General features: G+C 38.8%; 1 long non-coding RNA gene across 1 annotated transcript; it reads right to left on the bottom strand.

Moving 5' to 3' along the window:
• Positions 1-4,211: 4,211 nt before the first annotated feature.
• LOC115336411 lies at positions 4,212-25,135 on the bottom strand. Its single transcript, XR_003921759.1, has 4 exons — positions 23,217-25,135; positions 16,814-17,068; positions 12,488-12,625; positions 4,212-5,205 (listed from the first exon to the last, which is right to left on the bottom strand). It is a non-coding gene; the product is annotated as an uncharacterized LOC115336411 (long non-coding RNA).
• Between the last annotated feature and the right edge of the window lie 373 nt (positions 25,136-25,508).

Here is a 25,508-nt window from a genome sequence, read left to right as displayed (position 1 = left end):
GGAGATGCACACATTTCATCCTTGCCTAGACATGACTCATCAGTACTCTCCTCTCCATGCAGCCTGAGGAGCAGCCCCAGCGCTTCCCTCCCTCCTCCTCCAGCCTCTCCCCTGTTCACTTACAAACCACATCAAGTCACGACTTTACAGCTACATCACTTTTCCTGCACACAGCTGAGCATATCATGCATAATAATTCAAGGACCACTATTATGCTGTTAAATAACTTTTTGTCTGCTAATCGGGATGCAATTGGATTAGCTTTCACTGCCTGACCTCATGGCCACACTACCCAGCCACTTAGAAACACTGCTTCATTTTCATCACAACATTGATGCAACAAGGAATTATTATAACCATTTTACAGAGGCACAGAGTGATTAAGCTGTTTGCTCAGAGTCAGCATCAGAGTCCACAGCTGAAGTCATAAAACCTAAAATCCCACAACTTGAAAAATACAGTCATCCATCATCTGTCTCCTTGATAATTCTGATGCTACATGGGAGAGTTTCCAGGGATGATCATGTTCCACTGCTTCTCTCTGACCTCAATAACCATTTCCCAGATTTGAAAATAGTAGAATAAGAGAAAGGAAATATTATAGAACAAGTTTATCTTTAAGCTTAGGAAAAAACTGCAGACTAATTACACAATAAAACCTCAGGGGATTATACAAACAAGTACCACATTGTATACATTGAAGCAGAAAGGAAAATAGTTTGTACAAAGAAAAAATATGTCAAAAGTACAGCTATGGCCAAAGAACTACAAATAAATTTATTTGAATATATTTATTGGAAATCTTACTAAGATATTTTGATCACCCTGGAGATACTCTCTATGGGAAATTTCCATACTCCTCTAGCCTTTAAAAGTAGTCCTGAGCAGGAATTTAAAAGGGTGAGGCCTTTGAGTATATTCCTGTTGCTTCAAATTCCCCCACTTCTCACTCCTGCCCCTGACAGTACACATCTTTCTGTAAGACATCTCCCAGTTCAGAAGAACAAGATGCCAACTCACTGTATGTCTTTCATCTCAAAAGAGCAACTTTAAGCACCTAGACAACACCTAGTTGCCAAACAGAATATTAACCTTGAAGAAGCTATTTTCTACAGAGATATGTATTAAAAGCAGGACAGAAAGATCATTTTCCTGATATACAGGATCTAACTGGAAGACTCCTGCTGTTCTACCATGTCCAAGGAAAAAACTTCTCTTCCTCCTGTTCACTTTACAATTAGAAACCATAAGAGATGAGGAGTTACACACGAACCACACAATTTCAAAGTAACTATCATGTAAGCAGAAGAGTTTCAGTGCTCCTTTCCTTCCTTATGCTGTATCCAGATGCGTTTCTTAGATCTTTTTTATCCAAATCATTTTTCCTTGTATTTTTAAGGGGCTAATCTTTTGTTTTGTTTCAATATTACTAGTACTTCAGAAATGTGCTAAAAGTTTGCACTATTTTTAATTGTAAAATAGTTACATGAGAGAAAAATATCATCTTCTGATCATTTATAGATTCTTTCTGCCATAAAAACAAGTAAATTATTTTGATAGATCTGCCATTTTAGGGTAGCTATTATTGCACTTGGGTTGTATAAGGCGATATGTTCAGATAAAAACTGTTACAGTGAATAGTGTCACTGTTGGATAGACTTTTATGTTGACAGTTTAGCCTGGCTGATCTCTAGCAATTCATGGAGATAGGCTCATTATAAGTTTAATAAGGAAACTGTATATCACATGAAGGAACAAAAACCAAAGGAAAATTTAGCTGGAGTGTCAGGAAAAGCTGCTATAATACAGAGTAACTGCATTACATTCTTCAGAAGAACAGGAAAACAGCAAAGGAAAAATACTGTTCTCTACCAAAAGAAACACTCTTTTTAGGATATTTTCATGGGTTAAGAGCAAGAGGAAAAAAGCAAAATAAATATTGCATAAATTGTATTTCAAGGCTACGTGAAAATTTTGGCAAATAGGGTAAAGGTTCATTATCCCTCTCCCTGCTTCTTTGTAGTTTTTCTCCAGGTAGACAACTTCGAGCTGTTCATGAACTGGAATGCAGAAACCTTTCTTTATGTCTAAATACCCACAGAGAGCAACAATTTCTGGAAAGTAACTTCGCAATAGAATAGCCTAGACAATGGAAAAGACTTCATAATCACTCTCCTTTTAGTGAGGCTTTTTATATTACTTTTGTTTGGGGATGGAAAATATCAAGGTATGAGATTTATGATGGGAAAGGAATCCCACTTTCTGCACAGTTCCACCATTTAGAAGGAGGTTCTGCAGTATCTGCAGAAATACATGCCCCAGATGGTATGACTTACACATCCCCAGTATAAGCTTCCTTCTTTTCCTATGCGAAACAGTTTTCTCTGCACTCTTTTCCAGCAGTTATGCCCAAACCATACTGTAATCTGCAAACCCTTCCTAGTATAGCCGAGAGCCTGACTCATGGTTTGCAGACCACTCACTCACCTCTTGTCTTTTGCTTTTCTCTCACTGTCCCAAGCTTGTTCTGCAGCTGCACAATATTACCACCACCCCAAACACCTTCTGCTGTCTGTCATACAGGGGACTCACCTTCTTGGAGTCACTAGCACTAGCAAGGTACCTGTTTGCTCAGTGATTCTTCAGTATTTGGCTGATATCTTGCACTTTCTTGTAAATTGACATCAGTCCTTTCAGTATTTTACTGTCTTCCACACAGAAAACCCATAGGTAGAAGTCAGTTGAAAATGATGCAGTCTCTCTCTCCCCTTTTTTTTTTAAAATCAGAATTTACAAATCCCGACAAATGCCACTGCTTACAATGGACACTGATGGGGCCACCTTTCAGCACTGTCGTGTACAGAGCTTCCCACTCAAGCCAGAAAAGGGCACTGCTTACTTCATTTTGGCAACATATCAAGTGAAAAATAGTTTTCTCTTCCTCCCTCCAGCTGGCCGCCTCCTCACTTGGGCACTTCTCTTGCCCGTGACACAGACTCATCAGGACAATCTCATGGCAAGGGACACTCACAAATAAAGTTGTGCTAAGGCACAGGTCTTGGTGCTTAGGCATTAGCTTGTTTCTTAGCTTGTCTCTTTTCCCATAAGGAGATCAACATATTCTTACCCTACAGTTTCCCTCACTTCCTCCAGAGAATGAGAAGCGTTCGCAGGTCTCAAACACATGCATATGCATTTCTCCCCAAACTCCTTTTGAAACAACCATTTGCCTTTTAGTTTTGGATCTTTAATGCAACATTTTCATTTTTCAGGTAAAAGCAGCCTTGAGATGCTATAACTACAGACCTCAGATGTCCTCAGGAAATTCAAAGTGCTTTAGCTAAGCTGTTCTCAGTTTCAATAACGTGGGTGTTTGGAATTAGCACTTGTCACATTTATCTTATGTTAGAGTGGTTACAAATGCATCACTGAAACCATGACACTTTAACAAGCTGCCAGCATAGATTAGTACTGCCTAGCTTTTACATGGCATTTTAGCTGTGAATCTCAAAGCATGCTACAGAAGATGGTAAGCAACATGCCATTTAGCAGACAGAAAAGAGTGAGAGACAGTGTGGTGAAACAGCCTGCTAGAGGCTGCTCAGGAAAGCAGTTCCTGGCCACTGAAACTAGGGTTGATAACATTCTTAACAAGGGTGTTCCCTGTCTGCCTGCTGGCAAACCTTCAGAAATACCTTGCAGCCCTGTGTCCAAAGAGCAGGTTTTCCATGCCATGCTATGGATTTTGAGCTCTTATTGCTGCAAAAGAGAAAAGGCAAGGCACAAGGCTACTTACAGGAATCCATTTCCACGGATTGGCCTTCTCCTAAAGTGTTTTTTCAGTCGATTTTTCACCAGTGCTTTTCCGTTCTAGCAGACTCCCGTGCCATATTTTGAGACTCCATTCAAACCCAGTCGTACTGCTGAAACCACTAGAAACCTTTCCAATTTATACCTGTCAACCAAAGTAAGACTCTAACCAAAATGTGCTCCTGTATGAAAATGCCAGTAACCATTTAAAAATTCAATATATTTCTTTAGCAGATGATTACAACCAAACTGGCTTTTAGCCAGTCACTCTAGTCTGCTGTGCTGTACCATATCTTCCTTCACTAGAGCATACTGAAGTTTTTTTACTAATCATGCAGTCTCTAGCATTGATAAAAGACAGGTTAAGCAACAGACAAAAAAAAAAATACAAAACCCAAGAACATATTTAAACATCCTTTTGATACAATACAACAAAGGTAGTTTATGCCAATTTAGAGGTAAGGTGGCAAAAATAGCAGGACCCCAATTTTCAAAAGTCAACACCTTCTTTAAATGTTTATTTCTAAACATCCTGGTGAGAAGGCTGTGGCTTGAACAAACAAAATGCCAACTACAGCTTTCAAGAAGAGAAATCTGTGAAGCAGAACTGGATATCCGGAGCTGAAACTCTTGGCTACTTATAGTAGGAAGTAAATGCATAGCATGCATAGAGGACCACGCTTAAGCAGCTTTGAATCTCTATACATCTGACATGTTTGAAGCATATTCGAAAGGCATCTCAGAGAGGACCACAGCACTACCTAACACCTTTACACATGTGCATGCTTCAGTACCACCTCTTCCAACTCAGCAACACCTATATAATTTCTAAGGTTGGAGAAGGGATCGGTGTGACACAGCATAGGCTTTCTGTTGCCTATTCTTTCTAAGTCTTTTTGCACATTTTGAAGAGCTGATCGTGTTGCTTCGGCCATATAACATGGTTTAAAAGTAGCTGGAGTGAGAATTAAAATCCTAATTTGCATAGCCACGGTACAGCACTCAAAACAGAGTGAAAAACACTCTATGACCTACTTTTCAATTGTTGGAGTTTCATGGCAATGGCAGAGTTCAAAACAGAACTCGTGTTTCCCCCTTGAAATTACTCAATATATTAGGAAGAAAGGAGCAAGGAGGAGAAAAACTTTTAAAGGACAAGAAAAGGTTTAAAAAATATATTTCATAATGATATTACATGGGGCTTCTAGTTTGAAAGACTTCATGCTCATATTATCCCATGTAGATCAGTCTTCCCAGTTAGGCCAAGTTCTCCTGTGATGCATCGCTTGTAGCTCACAGTAGTTGTGCTTCCCTTCCCATTCCCCTCAGGAGCCCAGTCAGGACTTGTGAGCACTAGGAAGAAGAGGAACCCGAGGACCCAGAGGACTGCAGTATCTGAGAATAAAAAGAATTAAATTTTCAACAACGGAAGTAGATATGCTGTGGAGAAGATAACATGCTTCTTGCCAAAAATTCAGATTTTTAGTTGGCCTTAGTTACAACCAGCAAACTCCTTTTTATTGGTAGAGGGCCAGCAGCTATTCTAACCAAATTTCTGCAATTAATCATTATTATAACAACAAATAACAAATTATCTAGTTAGATAATGATATGGAAGTAATATACACTTCTAAAGGAAATACTTTGCAAATCAGCAGTTTAATATATTTTCTCATACTATAATTTTCTATTTGCCAGCCTGACAGATAACGCACACTGAGTGAAAATTATGAATTTTGGTGTCTAAGTAATTCTGTCCCCTCCTTGATATTTACTGTATATAAACACAAGTGCATGGAAGAAGTGGAATTATTCCATAAATCAGACTTACACTTCACAGCCAGAGTATCCAGTATTTCATATTAAGCACTAGATGTCAAAGAAGTAGTGAAGATATCTATTGATATTTGTATCTGTGCATTGGTAAGCTTATGAATTTGCTGCTAGGTGAAGGGGTTTTTGTTTCAATTTACGTCATGTATTTTTTTTCAAAACTTTGAGAAACTGGCAATAATGTTATCATTTTGGGCTAAGAAAGGAACTCTCCATATTGTCTAGAGGAAGAGCTGAAAATAAACAAAAGATGAAAGGAAGAATGTGATATTTAAAGGCTTTAATTGCACATAAGATGGTACGCAAACTATCCCACTCTTAACTTCATTAAAAAAAAAAAAAAAAGAATGGAAAAAACAACAAAAGTATTCACAAGGACAGTGTAGGATTATTTATTCCAGCAAACATGAGAGTTCAAAGCTATCTTATTCCCTGAGCTAATATTTGGAAAACACTGTATTCTAGAATCAATTCCTAAAGCCCTCTACATCATCTTAAGACAGAGGAGGAGGAGGCAAGGGAAATTTTAGTCAGCATCATGACCCATATAAAAGAAATACAGTAACTGAAATTACTAAAATGATACTCCAGGGATTACTATACTGATTAGATGTTGGATATTTTCTTAGAGGACGAGGGTTAAGAAAAAGTGGTTCCAGGATCACAGGATAACATTCATGCTGCTCACTGAGTTACAAGCTCCATTTTCCTTCCTATGCCCCAAATGCAGTTCTATAGAAATGCTCAACTTTTCTTTTCTAGTTTCTTCTTCATACTCTCAAGGCTGCTTTCCTCCTTCTCATCTTTTTTCCTTACCAGTTTCTTCAAATCCTATTAGAGATGGTTAGGAAGAAATCATTTTTCTCAGTTGAACTAAAAGTTGGAAGCCTTTTTTCATAAAGAAATGACAAATTTACTCTCCATCTCAAAAAAAAAAAAAAAAAGGGAGGAAATTCAAACATAATTATGTGCACTTAGTTTGCCAAAAAATAGCTTTTTTCCTGTGATTACTTAAAAAAAAAAAAAAAAAGTCAGTACATAGTTTCCCCTGAAGCTTAAGCCTTCAAACAAGAAAAAATGCAATCAGTTCCTACCAATCTCAAAGAGTCTCAATGCATAAGAGACTAAAAAAAGTCTAACACAAATCCCACAAAAAAATTACTCAAAAAACTTGCCTTCATGAGAACGTAACCATCTAAAACAGCAAAGTAGCCAACAGCAATCACTCTCCTGCAGTTTATTCCTTCTGACTGCATAAACAAACCTAGTCCTTTGCCGAGTGTCCTTTCTTCTCCTCCAGCTCTCTCCTCATTGCCTTTCTCTTCCAGAGCCATTTAGTTTCAGCTCAAATGTTTTAAATGTTTTTTTAAATGTTTCCACTTAAACAAAGCTCGGGGTAGGCTGCAGTGAGTTGCACCTGAGGCTCACTGCCTTCAAATATGCAGCTAGGACAAGGTGAGCCTCTTTCTTGTTCAGAATTATTTTCAAACCTTTAACTTTTAGCTGGAAATGAGGATGGGTGACAATGATAAGGGTGACCCTGTATTCATCTGTGATCCTTAGGTAGGCAGTGGCTCAAAGCCAACACAATCACCAGAAGTGTCAGACACTGAATTTTGTCCTTCTGGCCTCTTGGAAGGGGTGTTCAGCAGGCACTGTGGTCGTCTCCACATCCCCTGATCCTCACCCACTCCCAAGCAAGCTCTTCCCATTTGCAGAAGAGCAGTTTCTAGGCCCTGGAGCTTCCTCCTGTTCCTTCATCTTCCACATGAGGCAGCAGCAGTCACATAACAACTACGTTAAAAACAATTTTCAGATTAGGAGGAGTTAATTGAAGCATTTACACAGTCCACACTCCTGTTGATGCTGGGAGTGCCACCTGCCTAGCTTGCTTTCAGATATCATTAAATACAACCCATCAGGTCATTTTTGCATTGGTTGTAACAATGAAATTAATATGTATTTCTATTATTAAAAATGTGCCATATATTTCTGGTGTTACTTAGCCTTGATTTTGTCAAATGCAGCTAAAATAACATACACAACCACTATCATATCCTTGTTTCCAAATTATTACATATTTATTTGACAATAACAGTTCTTGCCTTTTGCCTTATGTTATCTTCAGTGAGAAGTACGGTTGCAATTAGCAAAAGGCTTGTGAAAGCAGAGCCATATCCATCCAGCTTTTGAAAAACAAAGCTGAAGTAGTACTGATGCAATTCAGCTTCCCTTCTGGAGGCTGACAGCTGTGTAAGATGCCTTTCAACACAGTGAGAACAAGTATTTCCCCTCCTCACTTGTACTGAGTAACTTGGAGATTAATTTATGATGGATTCACAAACAAAATGGTCAGTGGTTCAGTACAAACCAAACATAAGCAGACACATTTCTAAACTCATCCGTCATGCTGCTTACACAATCTGTTGATCCATTGAACAAATATATGTTGAAAGATTAGGCAGGAGTTCACTGCCATTCACTAAGATAAATGTAGACTAGACTCATTTTCTGCCTGACTTAACACTTAAGAATTTGTATTAAAGGGGAGGGGGAGGGAATTCCAGCCACCTAGATCTTTGGAATGAGATTACCCTGCCAAGGACCTCACACAGAGGTCTCTACCAGCCCTCTTTCACATACTGAACCATCTGTTTTCTGAATAAAATTGCTAGGCAAGTGAACTGGTACTCAAGGAGCACTAATTCTGGCTATTCAGTTTTTTTTCTTGGCAGAAGAGAAAAAAGGCAGAAGGATGAAGTTGTATGGGGTACAGTTGTAAGTTAAAAGTGCTAGCTGTGCTGTCACAGTCTTTGTTATACTGTTGTTTCACAAAAGAGTTGCAGGCTATCGAGCTAGAGAGAAGACTGAAGACCATTAAGTAGGGAAAAGCATTCATGCTGCCTAGGGCCATCCCCTGGCATATACTAAACCTAGTCTTTACCCAGCTTCTTCTTAGTGGCAGCCCTTCTAAAAGCAGCAACTTTCCTAGTGGAAGCCTCCTTGGCTTTTGCCAGAAAAATCCTTCAGCAAGAGATACTGCTTTTTGGAAGTTGGGTCCAACAAGATTTTGGTTAAAGCATGATTTGTTGAGATTAGAAGTAGCACCCAGTGGGAAAACAGCTTGTTTTATGACTCATGTTTTCCATGAGACCTGGGAAACACTGGCATCCCCAGCAAAAAGGGCTACTGAATGTTTAGGTGGGCGAGCTGACAAGAGCTCCAACAGGTTTAAACCATCTCAGGTAATGCATCATCATGAAGCATATCCTTTTCTAACAAACAAAAAAATTCCAACAAAAGAAGAAAGTTTCTCATGCCTTGTTTATAAACTTCTGAGATGCAGTCCTGAATATATCAGGCAGGTCTGCAATAGAGCCCTGAAGAGAGTTTGAAGGGACAGATACAGCTGTTTTGTCACGCAGACCTGGCTTTTAGAAACATGGCACAGAAAATGTGGCAAAATTCCAGGTTCACTGAAGTCAGTGGCAACATTTCTGCAAGTTTCATTGTATGCATGTTTTCACAAGCTTAAAAAAACCATCTTTCTATCTTGTGTCCAGAGTTTGAATCCCACATGCTTCTAGGAATGTGTTTTACCGTAATGATTCCAGCAACTTATACCAGGTGTCTATCTTGCGCTCCTAGATCTCCTGGCAGAGATAAGTTACGCAGCATCTCAGAGCCTTCCATCCCATGACATCTGAAATGCCCTTGTAAAGATTTTGGGACAAGTGACAATTTTCTAAGCATCCTGATTCCAACCTTTAACTATTGCTCCAATTCTCACACATGACAAGATTTGTCAGAAGCAGGCTGGATATGGATATCATTACACAAATCCTTGTCCTGCAACACTCTCTTGGACCAACACTGGCATATTCCCTTGGGTGTTTTGCTGCCTCACAAATAAGGACAAACATCTTGCCTGCATTAGTGCCTATTTCCCTTGTGTTATAGAGAAGCTACTTTTTCAAATATTTTTTTTTCTTTTTTTTAGAAAGAACAACTTACAGTGCTAAATATACTTAACCTAGGCCTCCTCTCCACCTTTCTCCCAGTTTGTTTAATTTATTCTTTCTAAAGGAGATGCTGTGGTCTTTAGCATAGGTTGTCTTTCTGTTCGTTTGTTTCAACAAGTGGAGACTAATGGAGTGCTGGACACTACTGTAATATCAAAAGCAACACCTCAGAAAAATAAGCAAGCCCATTGTACCAGATACAGCAGAGTCCAAACATTACTATGGTTCATTGCATCTCACTGTCTCATGTGCAAACACTAGTGTCTGCATATTTAAGTTCAAACTCACCATAGAAACTGAAGCATTTTAGAAAACAGAGATGGTTTTGCTTAACAATCATCTAATACATATGACAACAAAACCAAGCATACTTATTTTTCTAATATATCTGATATTACCGTGGTACTCCTACCCCACTCATAACTTGTTCCTTCTTTGATCTTTGACTTGCTGTTGTGGTACCATGTACATGGGAGATGGTTTACGTGGTCCTGGGTACTACTGTGCTTTATTTTCCAGCTGTGTTGTCACCACAACACAATGCAATTCTGCAACAGAAATAAATCAGACTTTGGCCCATTACTGGGCTGTGAACAGTCTTGAGATGATGCTCTGATGCATGACTATTATGATGCATATGGGGCACCACAACTTTGCACCTGGTATATTCAAGGGCATTCAGTGTGAAAAAATAGATGACAGTGGCCAATAGCCAGAGTCTGAACTGGACTGACAGACACCTTCAAAGAAGACATGTTACACAGCTGTTGCACTTGTTTTGAGAGGGGCAAAGCAACTCTGTATCCAGCACCAAACAACTTCTGTTAGAATCTGATCTACTTAAGTAAGCAAATGGAAACTTCATCCTATGACTTCCAATTTAAATATATTTATTTGATGTTTTGTCAATGAATTAATTAATTCAAATTCAGTAGTTCAGAGGACATGATAAATTTAAATGTCATACCCCTCTCCAGAACTCCTTCCTTATAACTAAACAAAGATCAGGAAGAAAAAACGCGTACAACCTATTCCCTTCCCTTCCTTGTCATGCTGCATTAGACGACATCAGTGGACTTATTCATGTCAATACTTCTCTCGTATATCCGGGGAATAGTCATGCTATTTATTGCAAGCAACTTAGACAGTAAGTTCCTAAAAGAAATGAAAGAAGGTGTATACTATTTACATACTGAGAACTCCGCACTGTAAGAGCTCTTCTCATTGTGAATGGACAGAGTTCAGCTCCTTGATCTTTTAGGAGGGATGAAAGCTAGTTTTGTTTTAAAAGTGACAAAAAAAACCCCAAACCCTACAAAGTAGTGACACCCAGAACTATCTTTTCTACCCCGTTCTTTCCCAAGTTTAAAAATAGACACTGTCCCTTTACAGATGAGTCAGTGAGTATCCTGTTATTGTCCCAGTATATGCTTCTTCTGGTTCATTAGAAATTTGATTTCCTGGTTTCTCAGTAAAATCACTATCAGGAAAGATCAGTAAATAACACCTAGTGCTCTTCCATGAGACATTTGGGTGCAAAGTGCTGATGGTTTTGTGTTTTCTTGCGTGTTTTTACTCAGATGGAATTTCTTTACATCACTAGTAGTAGGTATTAGACTTTCTTTAAGGATCTATTTCTATCAGAATTAATTTGTATAAAAACACTTTATTTAGGTTCTCAGAATTGCTTCAGCTTTAGCCTACTTTGATTAAACTACTAAATAAGAACACCTGTCCCAAATTTTGGGTACTTTCAGCAAATTTTTAAAACAAATTAAAAAGAAAATTCAAAATAACAAAAAGGTATAGGAAGAAATAGTCTGGAAACATGAGTAGACAAAGGCATCTAGCATATTTAGGACCAATGTTTCTTGTTCAATAAGTGACCCATCCATGATAAGAACAAGGCAGATACTCTGGCTGAATACAACTACAGCTCCCTGTTATTCAAACATCTAGATTAATCCCAGACAAAAACAATGTACTGGCTATCTCTAGATACCCTAAGACAATGATTCACAGGGTTGTACACTGCTTTAATTAAAAGAAAAAAAATAAATAGAAAAGGGAAGGAGGGAAAGAAAGAAAGGGGGAAGGGGGGAAGGGGGCGAAGGGGGGGAGACAGTGAGTGGGAGAGAAAGAAAAGGAGAGAGAAAGAGAGAGGGGGAAGAGAGGAAGAGAGAGGGGAACCAAGAGAGGAAAAGAGAGAGAAGGAAAGAGGGGGGGAAAGGGAGGGAGAGGAGGGGGTGGAAAAGGGTGGAGAAGGGGGGAGAGAGAAAGAATTATTGAACAGTTTAAATCCTTCAGAAAGAAAATAATCAGGCACTTGAGATTAGTTTGGCAGTCCCGGGTTTTTTAACCTAGCCACTAAAATTACACTAGAAAAGAAAGCTACAATATGGTTCTAATGAATTCACTGGAGACAGTTTGCATTTTAAAGAAAACATAAACTTGACCATCTGGATTAAGTTACAGCAGATTGCTGAGTATTTTTCTTCCTTCAGTCCCACGTATATGTCTAGCAACATCATATTTGGCACAGCAGTAACCTGTGATAGGCTCCATGGCTCTTTTGAAAGCCTGCTGGTACCTGCTCCAAACTTGGGAAGTCGAATGGTAATCATCATGATAAACGACAGTCAAGGAAAGCCTCATTTTGTATTTTCTTTTGCTTAAGATAGCCACTACTATTGCTTTCTTTTCTTGATGCCATAACATATACTCAGCAAGTAGCATGGACAGACAGCAAAGTCAGTATATCAGACCAGTTAGTGTCTAAAATGAGTGCTTACACCATGAAAAAAACAAGACAAAATTAGTACCTGCCCATAAGACCTCTGTTATTCATGAGCTCCTAGGAGTGCAGAATATGCATAGTTCAGAAGAACTTATTTGAATTCATCACACTTTCTCCACTCTCCTCAAGACAGATGCATGTTCTCATTTTTATCCCTACTCAGCTGAAAGGAGGAACAGGAAAGCTATATTTTTTTATATTAGAATTAACAAACAACAACACAGAAACCAACAAATAAAAGTACTCAGACAACACATAAGAAGTGCTGAGTGTGGGGAAAAAAAGGTTCAACAGCTACTGAAGTAGCTCAGTTCTTCATTCAGCATAAGGTACTTGCACTTCACCAAACTCAACAAAATTATGTACAACTTACAGCCAGATCATGCTCATCTCTCTAAAAACCCTTTAATTTTCCTCCTGGAACTGGCAGATGGATTTGCCAGCTGCCAAAACCAGGAACTTTACAAGCAGTACCTTACACTGTAATACAGAAAGATTTTGAAGCTTCCAACACACTTAAATGCAACTTTTGAAGGACAACAAAAAGAAATCCTTTTTGAAATACAGGAAGTTGACACTCAAAGTTTTGCCCAGAGAAGGAATCCCACAGTGTTTTAAAATACCTGATTCAGCAGAAGGTAAGCAGCAGCACGAAGAATGTATTTATTATGTCTTGAGAACACAGCACAGATCACTGTTGCTTTCTGTTTACACTGCAGTGACCCCTGAAGCTTCTGGAGCAATTTGTTCAGCTGTGTCTACAAGCCACATTATGCACCACATTTCATCTGGTAGACCACTTTTTATCTTACCGTCAATATCCACACTTAGTTTTTGACCTATGGTGATTACACTGGAAAAACAGTGTTTCTGCTTCACAGGAACTTTGTCTTACAATTGATAACTAGCAAATATAATCTGTGTATCTCAATGCCATGGTAGGGTACATGGTGTCTACTTGGACAAGAACACTGTGAGGCTTTTCAATAGCTGAAGCTACAAGTAGCTGAATGAGGAGTAGGAGGAGAGTAGCTCTCTTAGGATCTCCTCTGATCCATCACACTGCATCTGGACACATGCGTGTATCAGGCAGCACCAACAGTAGAGCTGAGTACTCGCAGGTCTTCCCCAGTTAGTGTGCCCAGTGGAAGATGGTCATGAAAAGATTGGTATCCTTTTGAATCCATGTTTTGTATTGTTGTCACTAGCCAAGCTCATTCCAGTGCATACAATGCTCCTGTGACTGCTCGGGTTATACAAAGAGCTTTTAGGACAACTCAGGCACAATAAGAGCATGTAACAGCTTTCTGGTGCTTTTGCTATTCACCCAAGAATAAGTCCTTCTCCATAAAGTCAGTGCTGCATGCAAGGGCTGTGCTTGCAGTTAAGGAGAAGTCATCTCAGCTACTGCATGGGAGGGGGTGATTTACATAAAGAGCAGCTTTAACAGTTCTTAAGGATGGAAACCACAATGGTATTTTTAAGGTATAAATTCCTTCTTCATATAACGGAAGGGAAAAAAAACATGACAGGATTTTACAGCCCACTCAAGACTGAGTCATACCCATGGAGGAGTTGAAATTACTGTTTCTTTTTTCCCTACATAAGGTTGTCTTTTCCAGCTCCTCTCATCACAGCTGGTTACCACGTTCACTGCTGTTTCCCTATGCCTGTCTAATCTTCTCTCCTTCTACTTCATCCCATTTGTCTCCCACCACTCATGATACACCTTGCCATCATTAGTGAATTCAAGTTACCACTTGTCCCAGTAGATGAGAAATACATAATAAAAATCGAGCAAGGACTACCAGGGAACAATGAAGAGGAGGAAGACAGTGTCTCTCCTCTCAAAGAGTCCTAGGGAGAAAGAACAGCCCACAAATCATTCTGCCCTGTCAAACTCTTTCTGCCTGTCAGGACAGTGCACAGCTCTCTGAATTGCACAGCCAAAGGAGAAGAGGCAGCTGTCCATATTCTGACTGGATAAAAAAAAAAAAAAAGAGGTCATAATAAGAATGGTTAGGCACTGAAACGTGTTGCCCACAAAACCTGTGGTATCTCCATTCCTGGAGTTATGCAAAACTCAGCTGGACAGGTCCCAAGCAACTCAACTTAACTTTGAACCTGGCCCTGCCTGAGCAGATGTTGTGAAAGACATACAGATACCCCGTCTGACCTAAATTTTATTCAATGATCCTATGACAGACAGACTGCCTGACACTTTCCAAGCTACATCAGTAACTTCGGTAAGAACTGGCTTTGTGGGAAAAGGAGCCAGCAGGAGGTCAGAAACCTTTATGATAAACATCAACATAAGGATTATGTTTCCTCCTTGGTTTTACTGAAGTAGTCATGAATAGAGACAAGGAAGCAAGAACAGGAAGATACGAAGCTAGAGGCCTACACTAAATAAATGGGGTTGTTTTATGGGACAAATACAAGAGAAGTGGCTGAAAAATAACTAGATTTTAGCAAAGGCTGGCAAAGATGTATAATTGAGGAGACCTATGGTGGGTGTGCATGTGTCGTGCTCCCCTTGGTAGAGCAAGTGGGTCTACTACCCTAAGAGAAAGGCTTTTTTCCAGTTGATTGTTTGATTTGGGTTTTTTTCTTTCCAATAGATTTCCTGCTGGATGTCTGAATTGGTAGTTATGAGATGACCTCCCTCCACCCGCAGCAGGAAATCAAGCACATATTGATTGCACAACATGACATTCATTGCAAAGCTGACAGAAATAACAAAACAGCTCCTTCTTCCAGTACAACAAGATACTAAACACTGTAGCCTGCTAAGCTGCCAAAGCCCAGCAGATTGGAATTTAATACCACTTCTAACTAGTTTCATCTAAAGAGGTCAGTCCCGATTTACGAACTCTTGCAGAATAGTCCAGCAGCCAACCCACTCATCACACCGGTTCCTCAGGACTCAATAAGAGAGAAATGGATATTTTAATTGTGTGTAATCCCAAGACAAACAAAAATCAAGGAGAAAAAAAAGAATAGAGGAGTTACAAATGTTAGGCAGGCCTTTCAAAACCTCCCCATCTCTGATTAAAGACATTCAAGAAGGAAATGCTTCCTTTAAAAAGCTCAAAACTGCAAGAGAAAATAAATCAGTGAAAGTAAGATCAAATTAAAGTTCTTCTAGAAGGGGAAACTTGATTGCTGTGGGATACTCAGACAATTGCTCAGAGCTGAAGCTGTTCTTATTGTTTAATTTCTGTTTTCTTTCGTTTTGCTTTTGTAACACGAGTTTCTTCACATTGGCGAAGCAGCAAGCTACCTCCCAAGGAGCTGGAAAGACAGTCAATAACTGGCAATGTTTTACTTTTGATTGAATGTCTTGCTTGAGGCATATTTTCAGGCTTTGGATGAAAGCATGGGAAATTGCTATGATAAGCCTCAGACTTTAAAGCAGTAGTGTAGTGGGGAAGACACTTTGCTATAGCACATATTGTGGAACATTTCAAAGCAACACAGCAGAACACTATTCTGTTCCTGACAGAAGAAGATTCTGTCACTATATATGAGATTAACAGAGCCCACACAAATATAAACCCCACTTTTAAGGATTTCTATAGTACCAGCCCTAGAAAAGCAACAGTGATTTTGAATGATACCTGCAATTTTCTGTATTATTTGCCAGTTTGCAAAGATTAGAGAGCAAAGAATTTTCAGTGGGATTGCCAAAGGATTTTATAATTTTTTTTGAAGGTAAATGCCACACAACATTCAGCACTTTGTGACACTGGCCTGTATTAGTTCTGAAACAGGAGCTATTAATGTCACATTACAGTTGCCCATGCTGCAAAAGGCAGAGGCTTCACCTGGGCAAATACCTCATCCGTTTCCTGCCCTATATCCAGGTTCCAAAGTCTCCAGCATGACTGATCAAGAGTTAATTATCAACATATTTGTAATGGGAATTTTCAGTCTTTTCTAGATGTTGTGTTCCTGAACAGGAATGTGAAATTCCTTACAAGTACAGTGTTTTCCTGGGAACAGAGGAGGACCTCTGACAGTACCTATCTACAGCCTTTTTTCATTAGAACAATTCCAAGCAAGCTGGCTTAAAACAGAATGTTGAGATCTCTTGCCAAAAGCACATTACACTTTAACCACAGTGGTTAGCCATCGCCTGGTTGGATAAGACCATTTTCTCAGGAACTTATCAAATATGCAGATAAACATTTGCTTGGATATTTGCTCTTCCACCGCCTTCTTTCCTGAAGGTACTAGGAAAAAATCAGAACAACCAACAGTGTGTCCTGGCTTTGCTGTATTTAGTTCAATAACCCATGTGTAATATTCCACCCAGATCTCTTCAGTCAACTATAAAGTCTTGGCTTACCTTTCTGGTGTTACATCTTCATTGCTGCTCAAGTGTGCTATTTCTAACATTATCTCCATTTCTTCTGTAAATGGAAAAGTCTTCCCTGCTGGCAGAAAAATAATGTTCCTTTCCAATTCAATCCACAGTCACCTTCCTTTCCAGTAAACAAGCCCCAGATAAAGAAGTTCTTCGCCCTGGCTGGAGAGAGGCAGCAGAGCCAAGGTGTGCAATTCCTTCCCCTCAGGTGCTTCAAATCTGCTGCAGAGCAGCTTGCTGCAGGGAGGTGAGGGAGATGATAAGTTCACCATTAATTTAGTGGACACCCCACAAGTGGAAGCAGCCAAAACAAGCCAAACACTTGATGCCACCCCACAAACCCCTTTCTTCTAGGTCTTTTTCTTCACTTGCCCCTGGACCATCTTGGACAAGCCCAGACCCCAAACAACACTTAATGATGGGGCCGTAAATTACTTATTCATAAATTCATTAGCTCATCCTCATCCACAAGAGATTTATTTATACTGCATATTTTGACCCCAATTTCCCACTGCCCACACCCTCCTCCCCTAAATTTCCCCTGGCGACCCTTCTTCCAGCAGGCCCCAAATGCCAGTCCCCCTCCCTCAGCATCCCATCCCTCAGCTCCTCGCCCAGCAGCCCAGCCCCAGCCCCTTCCCCAAGCAGCACTGGGACTGTCCGGGAAAGCTGGAGACCATACTATACCCGACCACCTTGTGTGCACACTGTTGCTCACAATTCCCTCGCCCCAGGCCAGCCCCAACATTACTGAGGGTCGACCAGAACATGGCACCTCGGCCCCTCCAAACCCTTGCTGGCCCTGTCCTTGAGCCCATGCACTTCACCGGCCTCTCCCCACTCATGGCCGAGCGCTAATGAGAAAAACCTGGCCAAAAGGGAGGCTTTGCTCTTCATCTCCCCCCGCCTCAGTTTCAGCCTGCCCCCCCCCCATTCCAGCACTGAAAGCCTTAAGAAGGGCTGTGGTCATGCTACATGCTTGCTCTAGTGCCTTTTTATAAGCTGAAAGCTGAATCTTTATTAGAGTATGAAGAAAAGCTTTGGGATATTTCACAGAAAAATAAGTTTTTTCGCTAACTGGACCAAGCACTATTGGATTTTGTCTCATAGTGTGGGGTTCTTAAGAGCAGCTGCTGTGGACTAGGTTGGTTTGCTCTCAGCTGGAGTATCAGAAAGGTATGGTGCAGGAGAAAGGATATTTTGGTAGAGCCCAGGAATGCTCAGGTGAGCTATTTCATAAAAATTAAACACCCAGTGGAAGCCATTGATGAAGAACTTGAAAAAAAATTGTGAATTGTTTCATTGAATGACCATGAATATGATTCTGGGTACAATGAACTATTCATAGTTAAAAAATTTTTGCTGGGGCTAGGAAAAATGACACCAGCAAAACATTTGATTTTCAACAGGATACTGAAGTAAATTAGAACCATTTTATGACATTTGGAATATTAGAAATTTGTACAAAGACAGGCAAAAAAAGCTGCATTTTCCTAGTGTGGCAAGTAAGAAGTGTTACACAGGAAGGCATCATTAAAAAAAAATAAATTAAGTCAGGCTGATTAAAGAACTCAGATTTTGTTTTTCTGATGTGTTATTGGCTGTATTTATGGAATATGAAAAACATGTCCTGACCAAACTCAGACTGACCAGAGCTTAGATTGACAACAAAGTCTCTTTGAACTAATTACAAAAAAAGAAAGCAAACACAGTTTAGTGTCCTGTCTTTTGCTGGAGCTCATAAGCTGTTACAGGATGAAGGGTGCTACTTACGGCTTGCACATCTTTTCCAGTCATTAAGTGTTGGCTGAGAACTGGTTTGTCTGAGTTGTTTTTTCCCCACCAACCCTCTCTTAAACCATCCAGCTACCCAGAGCACCATTTGATGCACTCCAAATCCCTCACAGCCCAGTCTGAATTTTAGTTCTTTCCATAACAAAGCAACAGCTTGCAACTTTGAATTTATGACAAGAAGCGTCTGTTTTTTGTACGAGAATGATTTGTTACCTCCTTGCTCTGTGTAGAATAATGGGCTTGGCCTCATTAAAGCCAGAGCAGGCATGCAGGTAACAGTGTTCATTGTCCCATCAGCCAGAAGAAATGAATTCCTGGATACTACATCACTCAATTTAGTTCGTTTGTTACAAGAGAAGGCAAATTCAGTGATTAGCCAGGGCAGATTTTCTGTGTCCTCAAAATGGGGCAGATTTTATGTGTCCTCTAAATGTTCTTTGGTTATTCCAATATAGGTATTGCACTATACAAAAAAAACCCATGTTTGTTACTAAATGGCAAGGTTTATTTTGAGAATGCAATTAGTATGTAATAACCTTGGAAGATGAACAGCTATTGTAAATACAGAATAAAGGCTCAAGCACCATAGCGCTTCTGTTCCTGTATTTGTGTTTTACAAGAAAAGACACACAGCACTAAACTGCATAACTTCCATAAAATGTGCTACAACTAATTTAGAAAGACAATGCCTCAACAAATTAGCATTTTAGATCGACACACGTGTGCATGCATGATCATAAGAATTCAAAACAGGGGCCCAGAGAGCCCTGTAACATGAAGTGCTCTTGATCCCCTTCAGCTGTGCTTTGAACTATGAGTAGTACCTGTTTTGTCATGCTGCCCTATGCTCAGCTCCTCTGCCTCAGCTCCATAAGGCAGGCCACTAATTTTCTCTAATCAGTTGTGTGAGTGTTAGTAAGCCTTGTCAGCTCATTTACATCAGTGGACACTAATACAATAGGAAATTAACATATTGATTTCACTCAGATCCCTGGGCAGCCTCCAGTTACCAACAGATCTCAGCTGAGTTTGAAAACAGCAATGCTCTTGATTGCAAAATTACTTTTTCCCTGCTGCTGGCATCCCCACACTCACTTCTGATCAATACATCATTCTGATTCACACACACACATCTTCCTCAGGAGGCTCTGAACCAACTAAGTACAATTGCAAGCTCAAAGAAAATGTTGGCATTTATTTTTTATGTTGCAAACTAATTCTACATATCCCCTCTCTCAGGATTCACGGAAAAGTCGACTTTTTTATTGAAAGGCCCTATAAAACTGAGGTAAAGTACAAGATTAGAAAGGTAGCTCTAGTAGAAATGACAGAGGATGAAACTCATTGCATATCACACCATAAAGAACACATGAGAATTTGTTTAAACACAACAAAGGTGAGTTTCCTAGCGGAAAGGAATTTAATGCTAAAATCTATCAGGACTAATGTGTGGCCCATGACTTTTACACTCAGCAGTTACAGTATAAATCAGCTCCATTTCACTGTAACTGCTCCAAAATCAAATGTTTATTGTGGATGTACACATAGAACAAAATAGCCAAAAAGTTGTTCCTACTCTGATGAAGGCTAGACCAAGCAGAGGCAATTATCAATTTTTTTTGAGCTTAGCTTCATAAATTATCTTTCAGTTTTGTCGCTAAACCTTTGAAGTTCATACGTACTAATATCATTTAAATACATGGTGGCTTTTGCCCACCTGTACAATGAAATTTCTGGATAAGGCTCCAACATCTTACCTCCCATCTTCCAATAGGAAGGAGGTGGGGGGCAGCAAAACCTATCACTAATGCTTAAGCTTCCTGGAGCAGGCTGGCTACAGGCATAGCTAGGATAATAATTTGTACCCTCCTTCAACCACACATAATACAGTCTTTATTCAGCAAATAGCAAAGTCGTTTCACACCATGCCAAAGGTCAGCTTTTGCTGTATTAATAGCTGCTCTGGGAGGATCAGTGTTGTGCTATCCTACATTTTTTCCAGGGCCTGGAGATGCAATTTCCTACAATCTGCAGGCAATTTCCCACCAATTTTCTCGGGGAGCTAATAGGCTGTGACAGGAGATGGAGCTAGCAAGCAGCAGGCGGCATCAGAAAAGACAAATTGCATCTCTGCCACCTAACTGGGCAATCTAGAAAGACAGAGTTTATAGGTTTGTAGTGTTATTGGGCCCCATGCTAACAGCAAATCATTCAAGCTGCTATCTGAATTTCGTATTCTTTTCTTTCTGAATTTATCACCACATATCACTTTGTAGCACTTTTTCTACAAATGACAGTTAAACACAGATCATGTATGATTACTAGTTTAACTGCTTTTTAACTAGACAAGCCTTGCTAAATGCTATTCACGCTCAGAAACAGAAATATACAGTCTCACTGTCAAGCACAGTGATATTTTTGATTATTTTCATACTTGTCAAGGTACAAAGCAGATGCCTACAGAAAGGGACTGATTTGTAAGCTAAATTCAAATGAATCACACAGTGCAAACTATGGGAACATTTAAAAAAGCCACTACAGTGAGCACACCTATCATGGTAAGAAAGTCCCACTGATCATATATAGTACAAAACAAAAGCATTAAAAAAAAAAAGCCAGATATGACCAGTTCTCCCTCTACTCTAGCAGTGCGTGAAACATAAAAAGTTAAACTGAACAATCTACGATCAGTTCAAAACCATCCATACACCCCTTTACCTTACAGATTTAGAATTCTTTAAAGTTAGTAAAACTAGTAAAGCTCTAAGAATGTATCACCATATCCACTTTAATAGAAATGAAACTGATTTAAAGCTGCTAACCCTCACCTAAGATATAAAAAAAATTAATGAATTAAAGAAAATTATTCAAAGGCACATAACACTAGCAACTATTGCAAGTTATATCTGTCGCTGTACTTCCCCTTACTATTACAGCAAACCCAGGGGATAAATACTGTAAACACATTCTATTACAGAACCCTGTATATCTGTATGTTTTTCTTCAAAATATAGAAGAACAAGTTTCTGAAGGCATGGAGATCATTAAAAACAACCAACAATATTAATGAAATTATTATAATTAGCAAAATTTGCAAGGTTAATATTTCCCCCCCCATTAAGAATAAATTAGGTAGAGTAAAAACAATCCCATCTAAATTATTGCTGTCCACTGAGAGACAAAATTACTACCGAGATGTATAAAATTTTACTATAATTCAACCCTAAGGATTTTTTTTAATTACTTAAGTAATGAAAAAATGTAAAATTACAGTGAACAAAGTGTTGAAATATTCTGACATGCATTTTGAAACTCTCACATTTAAACCACTTTTCATTAATATCCCCATTTCATACTTGTGGTTTTTAATAAGTTACAGCTAGATAAAATACTGAAGAACCAGGCAGAATTATAAATAGAGTACCAGGTCAATAACTTGCACTCAACAAAGAAGAGTGTCTACATAAACAAATAAAAAAACCTATGCAAACCACTCAAAAACCAGAAGTACTTCCTTAAACAGATTCACTGATAAAAACACAAAAGAGTATCAGGACTTGAGAATCTTCAGTTTAACAAATGAAAATTAATGATTTCTCTATACAATTCTATAAACTTCTTGAAGTACATATTCAAAAACTCAATTATATCATAGATTAGCGAATATTCACTCAACTGCTGTCAGAATTACACATCTCACAATTAACAATAAGAAAGACAGAGAAAGGTAGAAGCACTATGTATGTATAACGCATTAAAACATCTCTAGAGGACTAATACATATTCAGGACGAAACACAGGGGAGCACAGTAGTAAACTGGTCCCTGTATGAAAAGGGAACTTATCCCAGGAAGTATATTTAACACGGCCAGAAAAGTTGAATCACTCCAAAGTTTTGCTGCATGCATGGCATGCTAAGCAAATACCAAACTGACATTAAGGTCATTTACATACTTAACAGCAGTGTTTGGCTGATTCATCAACATTCAAAAATATTTTGAATTTGCAAAGCCATCAGATTGTATATTTACTTGAAACCTAATTAAGAAAATACTCAGGTCCAACTGCAAAAAATAACAATAGCTGATTATTTTTTAAGAATAAAGGGAAGCTTCATTGCTCTCCAAAGTATCTTGCTACAGCAAACCACAAAATAAGAGTTATTCAGCTTATCGTAATTGCAGCCAATTTTTAAAGTAAAGGGGTAATCCACTGTGGATTGCTGTAAGGAAGTGCAACAAAGACTGCAAAATGAACAGATGGATTTTATTTTAAACAAATTAGGCTCACCAGGAAAGTAACAAGTGATTTCTAAGTTTCCCAATGCTATGGGTTAATTTCCATTTATGACCCCTTCATTCTGCTTGTTAACTTTTTTAAACTGCCATTAAAAATCAGTCCTTGAAGGAAAACCAGCTTTTATTATTTGCAGTTACAAGCTATCATCTCCATTTTCTATGCTAATGGCAGAGTATACAAAAGGGATAATAGTATGTTTGATTACTTAATCTCCAAACTATGCGTTATCTTTGCCTCTAACTCATTCTTGGCAGGAAACAGAGATAGAAATGAAGTTCAAGAGATACTATACCTTTGTACTGTGAACATAGCAAAGGCAATCCTTGCCAAGCTCTACGCAATAGCAACTGTAGAGTGCTCCTTGCAGCATCTCTTCTATGAATCAACATAACCTTACTGTGGGCAAAATCACATGTGAAATTTTAGGAAAGATCTCAAAATTTAAGTTTTACCTCAGAAGCCACCACAGAATTTTTCTATGGCGAGTCAACCACACTGACCAGCAATTCCACAAACAATAAAAGTATGACTATGGAACAATGATGCTACCTTATCTCTGAGTGCTTGCTTTAGTAAGGGAAATTATTACAATATACACTGACTGATATTATCTATGCAGCTATCCTCTAAAAGATTCAATCAGATTTTCCTGTAGTCTACCTATCACGAACAGACTTGTTAACAACAAAGTTCTTACTAATGCATGAGCCAGAAAGGGCACAGCCTGTTGTTCAGCTTCTAGGAATGAACTGTGGACTTGGCAATAAGGAATATGGGGGAAGAAAAACCCAGAAAACTCTGCTCAGATTTTAAAATGATAACTAATAGTGGTCCCCACACCACTAATTTTTTGGTATTCAGTTTTCTGAGAACAGCACGTTAGCTTCAAGGCAACACAAATCCAGCTCTCTCAAGAATTGATGTATCATAGAAGCAATAGGGTTCTTTTCTTTTGAGATATAGCATCTTTAAGAACATTCTGCCCTCTGAAAACAATTATTCATTCATTCTTCTTATTTCCCTTCGTGTTTTCTTATTGTATTCAATTTATAGATATTTAAAAGTTAAGTAAGAAGAAAAAAATTAAATAAATAAACACAAAAAAGGCAAAAAAAAATCTCCATGTGCTTAAAGGGTGTTCAGAGCACAGTTTTTTCTGGTTTAGAAAATGTTTAAGGGACTGTTTGAGCTCTCCTATATAGTTGAACAGAAATTCCAAGTGAACTTCTTAGAAATGTCAGTAAGCTAGCCCCACAGGGCAGATTTTTAAAGCACCCAGTTCCTACATGTCTGGTTTCCCTAGCAAAATCTACCACGCTGCACTAAGCACTTAAGCTGCAATGGGACATCTGGGAGCATGTTGCTGAAAACGGGATTATCAATTGCTGGAAAGCTGATCTTGAGCTATAAAAATATTAGGTAATAGCAAATGTTGAGAACTGGCTGTGATTTAACTCTCGTTCCTCTTAGGATTAGATGACTGCTTATGGATGTCAAAGAAATGCACACTTCCAGTTCCAACACACAGCTCAGGTGTCCTTGAATTACTATGCAGAAACATCTGAACAACTTCATGGAGAAATAGAAGTCAGTGAAATGCATACTGAAATCTCATTCTAGGTGAATTTTGTAGATTACATTTTAGAATACCAGTAAAACGTGTGTGTGTATGTTGCCATTCTCCATCGTCCCTCTGTGTATTCCCTACCAGGAACTCTTTCTTTCATTCTGGTGTTCATCAGGTCCTACTCTGAGCTGCTTCATCTTTCCCACTTTGTAATAAAAGACCTCTCTCTGGCAAGACACCATGACTTAAGTCTTGTATAGACCTACATTCTCACATTCTTTCTATGTGCTTGTGGTAGGAAAAAAAAATAAAATCCTTCAAAGAGACAGCACAGTTGGAGCCAGTCCAGCTTCTCCAGTGAAGTGGCTTAAGGGGTAAACACTTTATCAGTAGTGCGAAACCTGAATTCAGTACTTTTTCTTAGCTTGAAAACATTAAAATCCACCTTTCTTAATCACTAGAATGATGAAAATTCCCCATGGACTCAAAATTGCACCAACATAATAGAAAATATAAAGGACTACTCTAACTAGATTACATGATCCCACAGGCTCATAAGTGGGGCAATCTTTCCACAAAAAAAACCCAAAACAACAACAACAACAAAACAACAAAAAACCACCACCACTACAAAAAAAAAAAAAATATATATATATATATATATATATATATATTTGTCCATCTGGGTTTAAGTTACTCAAGTTAACACTTCTGAAAATTCTACCTGCATCACCAATGCAAAGATGTGACAGAAAAAATTATGGTCAATCATTTATACAGAAAAGTACGCGACTAGATGATAGATTCTACTTTGATGCTTGTATTAAAAAACAACACTATTATTTTACCAGTCTATGAACTTTATATTCATTTGGTGCTCCCTCTTCCCTTTAAAGGAACAAAAGCTTTTGAAATGCCAAACAAATTTAAAAGACTTAATGTGGATGAAAATTCTCTCTCAAGGACCAGCCACTTGTGGGTTGATGTGGCAAGCCATCTTTGCTTGGAACTATAATC

This window comes from Aquila chrysaetos, chromosome Z (genome assembly GCF_900496995.4).
Source record: "Aquila chrysaetos chrysaetos chromosome Z, bAquChr1.4, whole genome shotgun sequence".
Classification (NCBI taxonomy): Eukaryota; Metazoa; Chordata; class Aves; order Accipitriformes; family Accipitridae; genus Aquila; species Aquila chrysaetos.
This window is presented reverse-complemented; position numbering and strand designations above follow the sequence as displayed.